This window comes from Capsicum annuum, chromosome 3 (assembly GCF_002878395.1).
Source record: "Capsicum annuum cultivar UCD-10X-F1 chromosome 3, UCD10Xv1.1, whole genome shotgun sequence".
Lineage (NCBI taxonomy): Eukaryota > Viridiplantae > Streptophyta > Magnoliopsida > Solanales > Solanaceae > Capsicum > Capsicum annuum.
Window position 1 is genome coordinate 16,960,740 of NC_061113.1, and position 14,319 is coordinate 16,975,058.

Consider the following 14,319-nt stretch of genomic DNA (forward strand, 5'->3'; position numbering starts at 1 on the left):
TTTGTCTATTAAACACACTCCCTAACCTGACAGAACATGAGAAGTACACTCTTTTTTGAAGAGTCAAAGACCTTACTCTATTTCATTTATAATTTTTTTTTTTTGAACTTTTTCAAGATCCATTGACAACCATCATCTCTGGCTCTTTCACCATCACCGACACCTCCAACAAAAAAATAATTTTTCACTAAAATGGATTTGTTTTTTTTTTAAATCCGCAACTAATACTCCTCCTCGCCACTGTCAAATTAATGTTAGTAGGAAGACTACCGCAGCTACACCACTGTGACATCACAACTGTCGCTTGCTTATCCAATATTTTTGTAGCCATAAACTTCGTCGCAAAAATTCAATCCAACTTCCACCACTTTGACTCAAATAACATTCCTTCTCGAAAACTAAATTAAAAAGAACTCAAAGATGTACTTAAAGTTTTTCAAATATTCAAAGGATCGTGATATAATCAACACTTTTACCGTGATTCTTAAGTAAATTGTTTATCTTTTTTTAATTTATTTTTAATGAAATTATACTTAATGAAAATTTCATTAAAATTAAGAAAAGTTTAATCCTATTTGCATTCTAACCGAACTTAAAACTAATTTCTTCATAACCAGATTATTTCCTTCTCAAATTTTTTTCTTCTCTCTCTATCTATCTGTCTATCTATTTATCTATATACTTAAGAAAGGTTTTTAGCTCACAAATTAGTAGTCATTCATGAAAATATTATATATATATATTAATTTTAGTTTGAATCATTTTAGAAATAAAAGTTAATAATAATCAACTCTATATATTTTTAACAGCTTTATGAGTATTTCAGATATTTTGACCAAAAAAATTGCTTAAAAGCACTTGTTTACCAAACACATTAATAACTTTTTTTTTCAATTTCAGCACTTTTATCCAAACACGTAACTGCTTATTTTTAAAATAAGTTCAACACTTTCAAAAATACTTTTAAAAAACTTTTTAAAAACTATTTTTTTTCAACCTATCCAAACATGCCGTTTCTTAGTTCTGTGGGAAACGGAATGTCATTTGCATTTTCTTCTAGTGACCTGTAAGATTCAAGAAGATTAAAATAGGATATTCTATTTCCTAGCCTTGGATTTTATATGACATGAAAGAAATACTAATGTATTGTATTGGTTGACAATATTTATGATGTTTCTACTTTGTAAGATAACAGTAATTTTCTTGCTTTTGCAGATCCATCGGTTGTGAGAAATTCTACGGAGGTAAGAACAAGGCTGTTTTAAGTTTTGCTGAAGATACTTGGGCTTTCATGTCAAAATGGCACTTTTTAAAATTATTTTGCCATTTAAACATAAGTTTTTAAAAATTTGTCATATACCCACTTTAATCTACATCATCAATAACTTTTTCAACTCGATAAATTCACCCATAAGTTTTGTAATAATACACTTTAACTCAATATTTTCAACTTAATAAATTCACCCATAAATTTCTAATAATACACTTCAACCCACTCCATCATCCATCATTATATAATACAAAAATATCTAGGTTTTCAAGAATAATTAAAAAAAAATCCAAAAGCTTAAAATAGAAGGTTCTTTTCCTTCAAAAAGCTCTGATTCAAGCCAACTTTTCGCCATTATTTTTCGGCGATCAGCTCTAAATCAGTCCACAAACATCATAAGCTTGTCTATTGCATCCATTTTTACCCCATTTGTTTGCTATCTTCTCAAACGCACTTTCCACCATTGTTAAAAAGCTTTAAATCACTCAAAATCACTTTAGAAAGTACATTACAGTAGCTCAGGCGACTCCAAGTTCATTTCTCTATTTCATAAACCCAACGATCGTTGATTAGAACCAATATTTATAATTTGAAGGTTTTGTACGGATATCTGCCCAGTCATTGACCACTCAATGTCAGTCATCGACTGTGCATATATCCCGACGTAGACCATAAGCATAATAGATCGTTGATCGAAGCATAATTTTAGGATGTTTATTGTAGAATTTGTTTTGGTTTCTGGTGATTTCATGGGAGAATGGGTGGAGACTCCCAAATGTTGGAAATAGAGATCTTTTACCAAAGTGACACTGCATTGTTGTTCGTCGCAACGGTTCATACGATGAATTAGTTGCAAGCGTAATGCAGAGCGCAGATCTAGATTGCACGCCGAGCGACGTGGTGATTAGTTATCTAATGCATTCGAGAGAAAAGGTGAATCCTACGATCATAAATAATGATGTACGTTTGTTGATGTACATGATGAATGTTGATGCTGATGGTTTTAGGCCTATTTTAAGGATAAATGTAGTTGAGAGGTCCTTTGAAGGATTGCTGAATTCATCACCACCCCCACCTAGGCGCTCGAAAGTCAACAATGATTTGAATAATTACGAGAACGATGGCGATCATCCAATTAATATGGAAGATGATTCTATGCATATGGAAGACGTTTCATCAGACTCGCAAGATGCGAAAGAAGGCTGTGGAACAAGATCACAACCAGGACATTCCTTCACCGGTAGAACTAACTACTATTGTGATCTAACATTCGCCGATAAGAAAGAGCTCCAAATGCAACTAGACGGAACAACGGTGAGGCAGTCTTTTGATTATTGTATGGAGAAGAGCTGCACCAAATTCTTGAAGGAAAAATACATATATCATAGTTGTGGATGGTTGTTGTGGGAAAGGAAGTATGAAACCTCAGATAGATTTCGCATATACAAGTATGTCGGATTGCATACGTGCGGTGTTGAACACGCCACCTGCAGGCATAAAAGAATCTCATCCAAATTGATTGCTTCACTATGTGTAAATTATTTTTGGGATGGTAAGGGTCCAAGCATAAGAGAAATTCAAAGGATTGTATTTAAGGAGATGCATTGCAACGCAAGCTATTGGATGTGTTGGAAAGAAAGTGTAATTGTGAAGAACATCATTCGCGGGACACCGGAGCACGGATATGCTTGCTTGCTGAGTTTTTCTCATATGGTGGAGTTCTAGAATCCCAGGTCTTCTTACTCTATCATGGTAAACTGGATGGATGGATCGTTGGTTTACTACTTTTTAGCATTCTGAGCTTGCATATGGGGATATTTCCACATGAGAAAGGTAATTACCGTTGATATCACACATTTGTATGGCGAGTATAGGGGTGCACTATTGAGTATCGTTGCACAGGACACTAAAAATCATATCTTTCCAATTGCCTTTTGTATCGTGGATAAAGAGAACGATGCTTCTTGGACCTTCTTCTTCGAGAAGTCGAAGTCTATAGTAGAAGATGAACCAAATCTATGTGTCATTTCCGATAGGCATATTATCATTGTCAATGCCTTCTCCCGTATTTATAGTCGTGCGCATCATGGACTTTGCATGAGGCACCTCATTGAAAATTTTCATGTAAGTCAAAACTGTGGAGAACATCTTTATCTATTTTATGCCACGACAAAGGCTTATTCTCTTGATGAGTTTAGCGATCATTTTGTAGAATTGAAGAATAATTGCTCTAAGGCAGCACATGTCCTTGAAAATGTGCTTGGTTTTGAGAAATGGAGTAGAGCATACTTTTCGAGCAATAGGTACGATGTGATGACCATAATCATCACTGAGTTGCTTGACTCGGTGTTGATGGATGAATGAGAGTACTTGGTATCGCACATATTCAATTCAATTGCTAGAAAATTTGGTGAAAAGTCTAGCGAGCGACAAACCTTTATCGATAGTAAAAACAAAAAAATTATGCCTTGTGCGGAAAAGATCCTAAGGGATAATAAGAGTGAGAGCGATTCCTTGTGTGTGACTAATGCAAATGGAGATCTCGACCAATTCACGGTGTTCGGCAATGGTGTTACTGCCAAGGTCAATCTCTTGGAGAGGAGTTATTCTTGTCGAAAATTTAACTTGGTGAAAATATCGTGTGAACATGCAATGGCAGCTTTGCGAGAAAAGTATGGCGATGGCAAAGGTTATGGTAACTCCATCTACGGATAATCTTCACCAATTTATAAATATGAAACTTACCTTCTCACATACTCGAAAGATATTAACTTTGTCTTTCCAGAGGCCAAATAGACTGTGCCTCAGGAATTTCAAGACACAAAGATTTCTCCAACCCCTATGATCCCTAACTCGAAGGAAGAAAGTCAAATGCGTTAAGGGTGTCGGTGAGACATTCAAGTCTAAAAGGAGGAATAGGTGTTCAATATGCAAGAAATCTGAGCACAAAAGAACCACATGTAGCATGGCCAACAAATCTTAGATAGGCTTTTTTTCTTCAGTTGTAAAGTTACTATTTTGGGGGATAAGTGTGCATTTCTATAGAATTTAACGTTCAGTTGTAATCGACTGAAAGCTTTGTCTACGGTAGACGATGTAATTCTATGATATACCTTTCATAAAGTCTATTAAATATTATGTATTGGTTATATGATTACTCATCAAACACGCTATGTGGGTCTTTTTACCACCATATCTCTCTAATCGATGCATTGAATCATTATTTTCTGTAGAAAAACCGACAGTATACACAAGCCAAGCGTTTTCTATTCCCACACGCATCGACTGACCATTGGGTGGGAATATGAAAGGATACCTTCTATAGGTCTATAAGTAAAGTGACTATTTCTATATAAGCCTTCAGTTGTCCCTAAACCCAAAATATTAGAAACCCTCTTTTTCTTTACCAAAATTGAAATCATGCCTGATCGCCAAATTACCCTATGCCCATTCAGATGAGTTTCCCCTTATCACTATGATCTGTTGCTATTATGAAATGATTTTGATCAACTTTTCCATGGCCTGGGTGAAGATCGAGTGTACTTGGAGTGTGAGCTCCAACGTATTACTCGTTTCCTTTGGGCAATTTCTGGAGAGGCTTGGAATGGATGGCAACGACTACATCACCCTTCACTATCCCTCTAGTTTAGTTTAGTTTTTTATGAATGATTATGTTATTAAGTTTTTTTGTATTGTTCATTGTTGAAGAAGCTTTTTTAGTAGGATTTTGATAGAAGAAAGCTTCTTCTATTTTGCCTTTTTTGCTGAAAATGAATGTAATGCAATGAACAAGTTGAATATAAGTATTTTAGTTTCAAAATTATGTTTTTTTCCTATTTTTTGTGATTGTTTCTTTTTGTGTTGGTCATTCTTCTGTACAGACGACTTTTCAAATATTTATTCCTTGTTCAATGAACACTACTGTAGATTAACGATTAAATTCAGGAAGAGTAAAAAATTATATATAGTCTATCATCGATGTTATACTCCATCATTCTGCGATCGAACATAGTACTCGATCGTAGACTATGTGATTCGATGGGTCATCAGTAGCTTGCAGTTTGAAAGAAAAATAATTAAATTAAAAATGATTTAAAGAGATAATAACATGTTTTGGGGCTGGTGGAACAAAATAATTTAAAAAAATAATAACATGTTTTGTAGCTGGTGGAATATAATAATTAAATTAAAAATAATTTAAACAGATAATAACATGTTTTGGGGCTGGTAGAAGAAAATAATTAAATTTAAAAAAATTTAAATAGATAATCACATGTTTTAGGGCTGGTGAAAGAAAATAATTAAATTAAAAATGATTTAAATAGATAATCTTGCACTGTTGGTGACACTTAATAGACTGTCATCGATGTTGGCCCATATTAAATTCATGTAAAAAAATATACTTATGCTTTGAGGGTACATCGATTCGCTTGGTCTACCGTAGACTTACACCGTTAGAAGTGCATCGATTAATCTCCAGATTATCCGTAGACCACGGTGATCTATGTACACTGTTTTAGACCATCACTTGGATGTTGTTTAAAAATAAATAAATAAATTAAAAATAAATGTAGTGTGGGTTTCTACACATATGAAGGAGTGTAAACAAGTCACATAATCTTCAATACTTGTGTTTTGACAAACATTACTCTTAGCATATTATATGTTGGACCACTACACATCCACACACTCCTTAATTCACCACCCCTAATTTGTATAAGCTCTAATATGATTATGTGACTTTTTTACACTCCTTCATATGTGTAGAAATCCAGACTACATTTATTTTTAATTTATTTATTTATTTTTAAATAACATCCAAGTAATGGTCTATAGCAGTTACATATATCTCCGTGGTCTACGAATAATTAGGAGATCAATTGATGAACTCCTAACGGTGTAAGTCTATGGTAGACTAAGCGAATCGATGGATCCTTAAAGCACAAGTATATTTTTTACTATATTATTTTTTTAAACATGTTATTAAGGGTCCATCGATTATGAGTGTCTACGGTATACTTTAGTATCTCGTTGATGACTGACATAGGTCATGATCTATGACAGTCTATTAAGTGTCACCAACAGTTCAAAAAACTCAATTATTATTCCAACAGTAACAAACGACTAATTTTGTACTCCTTCAGTGTTAACACTTCTTTTTACTTCATATATAATATCCTCCATTCCTCATTATTTTATGGGAAAAGACATCGTTTTCACCCCAAACTATACTCGAAAAGTCAAAGTCACACCTAAACTATACAAGTGACCTATTACACACCTAAACTATAAAAAAGTGAAACTATTTACACCCTGTCAGGCTACCACTACTTGCATGTGGTGTAGTGTTTTACACGCGCTGCCACGTCAGCACCACGTCAGTAAAAAGTATCACTTTTTTATAGTTAAGATGTGTAATAGGTCACTTATATAGTTTAGGTGTGGATTCGACTTTTCGACTATAGTTTGAGGTGGAAACGATGTTTTTTTCCTTAATGTTTTTAGCCGTTTACTTTTATTATTTAATAGGCTGGACACGACTAAAATAAGTGTAACATACGTGCCTTAGAATGGGTGTCGCGGGGAGGTAATAATATCACTTTTATATAGTTAAGGTGTGTAATAGGTCACTTATATAGTTTAGGTGTGGCTTCGACTTTTCGACTATAGTTTGGGGTGGAAACGATGTCTTTTCCCTTATTTTATTTCATCCACTTTGTTTTTATTTTAAAATTCTACAATGTCTCAAGCATCCCAAACATCCAATTCCAAAAAGACTATAATTTGTCATTGTGGAAATGCGGTTGTCTTGAGGACGTCATGCCCGGACTCAAATCCAGCTTGCAAATTTTATAATTGTGCAATTGTGAACTTGAGTCGTGTATGTCTTTTTTATAAAGTTAAGTAAATCGTTATGTAATTATTTTTTTTTTTAGGATAATGGCGCATGCTCGTTTTTTAAATGGCTTGATGAGGTATCACCTCCAAGCAGTCCATCAACATTGAGTCCGGTATTCGAGACATCAAATTTTCATGGCTTGGCAAAATATAATCTACTACTAAGGCTCCGAGAATGCAAAGAAAATAAATATTTTCTCATGACTTTGTTCAAACAAGTCGAGGAGCAGAGAGATTACTTGAAAGTATTGCTACATGACACCCAAATAGAGAGGGACGACTAAAAAAAAAATTAATTTTGACCGAAGAAAGGGAGAATGTCCTACAAATGACGTTATGTGTTATAATGCTAGTATTCGTTCTTTGAAAAAATATAAAATGGATGTAGTGATATTGAATAAATAAAAATACTTCTATTTTTCTATAATGTTAATATTGTTTTTCATAGAATCATAGTTGATCAAACAACACATCAACTTAATATCGAGTAGCATGGTAATGATAGATTATGAAAGCAGTATACGACAGATTAAATATGCATTCTATGATGTCAAATATACACACTATCAATTATGACAACACAATGCATATTCAAATTCCATGCAACAATACGGTTTGATAAAAGCAGATTCAGTGCAGAATCAAAACAAATTTCATAAAATAAAAGAATATTTGTCATATCCTACCAACAGATCCTTTAACTTTCATATTTGTCAAATAAAAAAAATATTTGTCATATCCTCACAACTGATCATTCAAAATATTAACAATATTAGCATTCAAATGTCTTTTCCCCATTTTTCTCACCCACACAAATATTATTGTTGATTTCATCAATGATATCTTTGACAACATCTTTTGGTCTACTTCTTTTTTTTATTATTTTTATTTTTCTTCTTCTTTGTCTGCTGCTTCTTCCTTTTCATCTTCAGTTTTATCTCCTTTTTTTCAACATCTACAGTTGCTACTTCTTTTTCACCTTGTTCTTCTTCTTTTTCAGCAGCTGCTGCTTCTTTCTCAGCTTCTTCTTTTCCTTCACCTACAGCAGCCGCTTCTTTTTTTTCTTCACCTACAACGGCTACTTCTTCCTCAGCTTCTTCTTTTTCTTCACCTATTGCTTCTTTATCACTTCATCTTTGTCAGCTTCTTCTTCTTCTTCTTCTTCTTCTTCTTCTTCTTCTTCTTCTTCGGCTTCTCCTTTTTTCTTGCCTTCTTCTTCATATGTTGCTGCTTCTTTTTTAGATTCTTCTTATTCTTCTATAGCTGCTTCTTTTCCAATTTCTTCTTGGCTCTTCTACTATTTCTTCTTCTTCTTGTTGTTCATCCTTCTTTTCTTCTTCTTTTTTCTCTTCTGCCACAACAGTGGCCAACTCATCCATTTTGCTCCTTTTTCTCCTTCTTCATTCCTCTCCAATTCACGAAGGTCCACATGCACTGTATCATCATATTACAAAGTGTTACTAATATTTAAAGTTGAAAATTAATTAACTACATCAATTATTAAATGAAGTTACCTTGCTCATGCAAATTTATCGTAACTACCATAATTCTGACATTAGTGTTGGTGACATGTTGATCCATTGAATCTTTCTTCTAGTGTTATTCTATTCTCATTAACTAGTTAATTAGTCCGCGCTCCCGCAGCTATAAAATATTTATTAAATTCATAACATATTTTAATTTGATATTTGAATATTAAGAACAATCACTAATAAGCGATCTACACATAGTTCTAATCTTACCGTTCTTTAAAAAAATTATTTTAAGATTCGTAGTTACACTCTTTTTTGTTAAAAAAAAGTACAATGGCACTATTTATATCTTTTTACATAATTTCTACAACTCCGCCTTTATTTTATGAAGATATATTTTTTATTGTTTACACATTTAACTCTTTGATTCTTAATCATCTAAAATTTGATAAAATATTTATATTTTCTTCAAAAAATATTTAGGAATTTGTACTTTTATAACTTTCTCCTATTTTAACGTATCACAAAAATAAAAATAAATAAGAAAACAAAAAACACAAATAAAGGCTGCTACAAAAAAATTATACAAACATAAGGTATATAAAATAAATTATGTTTTCATTAATGCTCATAACTATTGTATTTAGTTCATTTTCGGAAAAAAAAAAAAAACGGCGGAAAGAATATGAGGAATATAAAAAAATTCTAGGATAGTAATTATAATCATTGAAATTAATTAGAAAGAGAGAAATACGATAACTTTAAATTTATGTAATTTTAGGATGAAAAATAAGGAAAAAAGGTAAAATGTGAAATAATAGATAAATTGATTCCATTCCATTTTAATCCTCTTAATGGAATAATATCCTTTTACCTCATGGAAATGGAAATAGCCATAAACGGTTAGAAGTTGTATCAAAATACATTTAATATTTATTATAAATCGAGCATTTATTTATAATAAGTAATCTTTTACGTTTTATAGTAAGCATTTATTTAATCTTTTATGTATCAAAATATATTTAATATTTATAATAAATTGACCGAAATAAAATTTATTAATAATAACTGTTAATAAATAATTTATAATAATTGTTAATAAATAAGTCTAATAAAAGACTAAAAAATTGATAAAAAATTTAAATTCTAATGTTGGTCATAAAAAAGCGTCACTTCACCTCTTCTATTCCTAAATTTTATTTTTCTAAAATTTCTTCTATTCAATAGAAGAAATAAAAAATAAAAAGTAAAATAAGGACACTTAAAATATAGACGGTGAAGAAGGAAACTAAAATTGACAAAAGCATATTTTCTGTTGTTCTTCTTTTCCTTACCTTGTATGTTCCTTAATCTCCTCCCCTATATGACTCATGTTTCAAAAAAAGTCACATTAATTATTTTTTTTCCCTAAAATACATTACAATGATACAAAAATTTTAACTATGTTATAAAACAATAAAGAATAGAGAAAAAGAAGAAGAATAGAGAGAATAGAGAGTAATTGGTATTTCTCTTGAGGGATAAGAGATCATCTTGATTCTTGATTTACAATGAAGGAAACTCTTCTATTTATAGGGAAAATTTACTCCTACTTTCTCACTAAAAGACAGATACTTCAAATTCTGATAGATATCAACTAGATCTTGATAGACATTCATTATAATGTAAATACATTTATAACACTCACCCTTGAATGTCTATTTGATAGATAATGTGCCTCGTTAAAACTTTACTAGAAAAAACCCAGTGAAAAAATAATCTAATGAAGAAAAAAGAGTACACATCTCTAACAATACGCATATAGGCTGCCTCATTAAAGACCTTACAAGAAAAACTCAGTGGAAAAAAACCTCGTAAGGAAAAAAAAAGTACAACGCGTATTAACTCCCCCTAATGAGAACATGCTTGAAACTTTGCATCCCGATCTTGTGCACCATCTCTTAAAAGTTGCAATTGAAGAAGATTTGGTGAATAAATCAGCCACATTGTCACTTGAACGAATCTGTTGCGCATTAATATCACCATTCTTTTGTAGCTCATGTATGCAGAAAAGCTTTGGCAAAATGTGCTTCGTTCTATCTTTTTTTATTAATCCTCCCTTAAGATGTGTTATGTATGTTGCATTATCTCTGTATAAAATTGTGGGTAGATTGTCATATTTCACACCATATTTTTCTCGAATGAGATGTATCGTGGACCTCAACCATACACATTCTCGGCTCGCTTCATGAATAGCTATTATCTCAGCATGATTCGATGAAGTCGCTACGATGGACTGCTTTGTATATCTCCAAGATATGACAGTACCACTACATATGAACACATAGTCTGTTTGAGATCAAGCTTTATGCGGATCAGATAAGTATCCAACATCAGCATAACTAATAAGATCGGGACTGCAATCTTTAGATTAAAACAAGCTCATGTGTTTTATCCCATTCTGATGTCTCCTAGTAGGAGCAGAAATATACCTTGCTAACAAATTGACTGAAAAGGCTATATCAAGCCTTGTAGTATTTGCAAGATACATGAGTGCACCACTTGCACTAAGATATGGTTCTTCATAACCAATCTAATTCGATATATTTCTCATTTTAGCAAATAATATATTGCTTTGAAAACTCTCCAAGAGTTTCAATAATTTTCAAGCTATAAGCTTATACAATATAAGGATTATCAATGAGTTTCCCAAAAACATTTATCTTTTGAATCCTTAAAGAAGTTTTCATATAAATTTTGTCAAGTGACAATATTTAACATTTCATGTGTGACATCTCCAAGTGTCTGGACTACAAATCAAATAAGTTGTATGCTTACCAAGATGCATCCTTTCATGTCACTTGATAAATATTTCTAAGTCAGCATGCTTAAATTAATGTAGAATTTAGATCCTCGTAATCTTTTACAATTTTGCGCCAATATTGTATCAAAGATATCATCAACAATTTCTCATTTTGTATCGGTTCACAATGCTACATAACATTTTGAGATCTCATCATTTTTTATTTTCAGGTACCTGAACCTCTCATGAGGTTTCATGAAATATTATGTCGTAGGCTCTTCAAGAGCACATTGCCTTCTTATTATGATTATTTACTCCTTATTCTTTTTTAGGATTATTTCATTTAGAACCGATTAGTCTACCATGCTTCACGCATGCATAGACTTTGTCCTTTAGGGACACAAAATAGAAGCACGTGCAGCTTAAGAATGAAATGTTTTCGACATTTTACTTAAATTATCTTTTGAATGAGGATCTCATAATAATTCATAACATAGTTCATAGCTACTTATCATCTCCCCCTTATGTTAGGAAAACTAACATACATCTCAATTTACTTTAGAGAATCCATCTTTGTGCATCATGGTATATTCATTAATCATATACAGCACATTAACTTTTAGATAAAATAATTGGTTCTTGACCTTGAATTAATTAAGAGGGAAAAAATAATCATAATTTATTGGTCTAAGGCATACAAGTGCTATTGCATGCAATATATCATATTTCAGACCGATACATGAAATTTTGTTCTCATTAGTAATGGTTCAACTATTTATGGAAGTCATTCAATGCTAAACCATCATCATCAAGATGAATTATCTTGATTACACAATCTGAAAATTATGCTCAATTTATAACAAGTAACTTTATGAATGTCAAACGTAGGTTGACCATGAATGTACATGTGATCATCTTATTGATGCATCTTTTCAACATATCACATGATAGGTGAACGGGCCCTTATTCACCTTTAATTCTTTTCAAATTTTGAGATATCCAATCCCAAAATTAGTTGGTCCATCCAACTTATCATGAGAACAATCAACATTAAAGTACATGAAGAATTTTCTAATTCTTCAATATATGTTCAATACTCAGTATACACATCTTTGGGATATCGCAATCGTTCATCTTAACTTATGAACTTTTAATCTACTAAACTCCAAGTTTACCATGATATGTGTTTTTGCTTTAGTAAATTTCAGATTTACTATTATATGAATAAATTTCAGATTTACTACTTCAAAAGTAGATTTCAAAATAACTCATCTCAGCTACTCTGCCTCTTTTGGAGGTGAGTTGTCATACCATCATAATCAAGTACACATTTATATTAATAACCTTCACTAAAGATTATCACATTCACCCCCAGAAAATGGATCTGTACTTATAATAATCAAAATTCTTATTCCCCAAGAATAGAATTTAATCGTGTCTTAAGCCTATCAAATTATGATAGCTTATATATTTTATAACCTTTTTCATCATATTGCTACTTCAAGAGAAAATTGAGGCACACATATGATGTAGAAAATTTTTCTCTAGCATATCTTATAATCATAATAAGAGTGTGAAAATATTATCACTTTTGATGATTATTATCATATTGTCTCTCCACGCTTATATTCGTGCTCAGGAAGAATTTTTGAATTCTTCAATATGTATTTAATACTTAGTATGCACATCTTTGGGATGTCGCAAGCATTCATCTCAATTTATAAACTTTTATTTTAGCAAACTCCAAGTTTACCATGACATGTACCTTTTACTTTAGTAAATTTTAGATTTACTATTACATGAACAAATTTCAGATTTACTACTTTAGAAGTAGATTTCAAAAAAACTCTTCTCAGTTATTATGCCTTATTCAGAGGTGGGTTATGATACCATCACAATCAAGTGCAAGTTTGTATTAATAAGGTTCTCATTCCCCAGGAATGAAATATAATAACTCCTTAAGCCTATCAAATTATGATAGCTTATAGACTCTTTCAAGATCAAGGCATACATACGATGTAGATAATTTTTCTCTAACATATCTTATGATCATAATAAGCGTATGAAAATGTAACAAATTGGGGCTACCCCCTAGTCATCACATGGTGCTTATAGTACCGAGGGACTATTAGCTAATCCATGAGCTGGTACCTGCTGTGAGCGTTGAATAATATAATCATGAATACAAAAGAATAACTAGAATGCCATAAGGTTTTATTAACTGGATTCAAAATTGAAATATAAATCTAGAAAGGAAACAACTGCCTGAATTTTAGAAAATACTGATAAACTGAATAACTAACTGACTGTAGTGTACGAAAGCCTTTAAAATGTAAGACTGAATGACTGTGAGTTGATGGGATAGGCATGAATGTGAGTTGATGGGACAGGCCCTCAACTAACTCTACTAACTACTAAATAAAGACATGAAGTAAAATAATATGTCCTCGGATGATGACGACACACCACTGCTACAATACTTGCTGATAATTTAAGAGTCTAAGTGCGATCCGGGAACTGAGCGTCAGCACCTATGATATAATACATCATAGCGCAAAAGAAAGGTATGTAATCAGTACTTTGAATGTACTAGTTTGCTAAATAAGGTAGGCTGATATGCATGGGTTCATGAACAGGAATAATAATAACTAACTGATTATACATGTAAAACATAGAGTACTGAGTAGAGAACCAAAAATCTGTAGGTACTGAAAATGCATGACCAAGCATATAACATGGACTGAGTAAAATCTGTCAATTGAAATACTGAAATAACTGGTATCTGTATGCTTGGTCAAACAACACTAAGATTGAATAACTGAACTGGAACTATGACTGAGACTGTATCTGAGACAGTGGTAGGTATCATCTAACCGACATGTCCCAATCTGAGCTAA

At 32.1% G+C, this 14,319-nt stretch overlaps 1 pseudogene; it reads right to left on the bottom strand.

Annotated features, from left to right (window-relative positions):
• Positions 1 to 1,734, bottom strand: part of LOC124896588 — a 48,624-nt pseudogene extending 46,890 nt beyond the window's left edge.
• Between the last annotated feature and the right edge of the window lie 12,585 nt (positions 1,735 to 14,319).